This window comes from Propithecus coquereli, unplaced genomic scaffold (assembly GCF_000956105.1).
Source record: "Propithecus coquereli isolate 6110/MARCELLA unplaced genomic scaffold, Pcoq_1.0 Scaffold119, whole genome shotgun sequence".
Lineage (NCBI taxonomy): Eukaryota > Metazoa > Chordata > Mammalia > Primates > Indriidae > Propithecus > Propithecus coquereli.
The window spans coordinates 1,632,733-1,634,195 of NW_012135969.1; positions in this window are offsets into that span (position 1 = coordinate 1,632,733).

Here is a 1,463-nt window from a genome sequence, read left to right on the forward strand (position 1 = left end):
CTCTTGCTCAGGCTGGTCTCGAACTCCTGACCTTGAGAGATCCACCCGCCTCAGCCTCCCAGAGTGCTAGGATTACAGGCTTGAGTCACCGCACCCGGCCTCCATTGACTTTTACTTCTCTCTCTGCCCATGCGTGCCCCACAATTAGTTCCAAATTATTAGAGGGTACATGTGGTGTTTGTTTTTCCAAGACAGGGTCTCCTTATGTTGTCCAGGCTGGTCTTGAACTCCTGGTTCAAGCAATTCGCCCGCTTCAGCCTCTCGAGTAGCTGGGTTACAAGTGTGCACCACCGCACCCAGCTCCCACCCCTGGTTTTTAAACTAAGTAAAACATATCACTCTATTCACCATATTATGTTCTTTAAGATTTGAAAAAAATTCTTGTAGTAGAATGGAGGAAAAAGCAGTATTGCATAATACAGTAAAGAGGAATGAAAGCTAAAAAGTAAATCTTGAATGAAAAAATTTATACATTTTCCTTATGATTTTTGTCATTTTACTAATGTATCTCGCTGGCTATATGGAAAAGAGAAAACAGAATTACATTAAAAACATGGAACAACAAATGGTAAGGAAGAGAACAATAAAATCCGAGTTTTTATAAAATTTTGCACTAACGCTAAATGTTAGCTTCCCAATGCACACATACATCTATGGCTAGAAACAAATAACTAAAAAGAATTTCAGTATTTATGAAAGACAAAACTCTCAAAATCCTATTGAGGAGGTTCTGCTTCTGTATTTAGTAGCTTTCAAATTTTAAAGGAACTTTGGAGATCATCTAGATTGGTGAGGCTTAAAGTGTGGTCTGTGGCCCAGCATCACCTGGAAACCTGTGCTGCAACAGGGGGATGACTATCAGAAACTCTGGAGGTGGAACACATCAATCTGTGTTTTAAAAATCCCTTTACATAATTCTATGAAATAATATTATAAAAAATGTCTTGAAAGTAAGTTGTTTACATCTGACTTAAACATCCATTAATACTACATATCTGCATATCAGTCTTGTGATGAAAGTGAATGCACATACAAACCCAAGCAATTGGTGCAATGTAGATAAAAAACAAAGTAATTGTTTGAAACAGTAATAAGGAAGTGATGTTTAGTAAGAGACACACATTTAATCCTCCCCTTCCCTTTTTCGTGGGGTGGGGAAGGAATTGCTCAGAAAGAAAAACCAAAACACACAGTCAATCAATACAGGATCCTGACTCTTCCTTTACCCAGAAGAGCTTTTATATCTGCAACATTATAGCCACAGGCTTTCTATATGGCAATTTTTTTAGTCTAAATTTCTATTATGATTAGGTTTATTTTAGTTTGCACACTGATAGAGCTGTAATTGTATTCTTTTTGCTGTTAAACATTTTACTTTATCGAACTGTGCTGTGAACTTAAAAAACATGGTGGAGAATCAGTCCTATATTCCTATTGCTACACTACAACATATTCAACAGCAA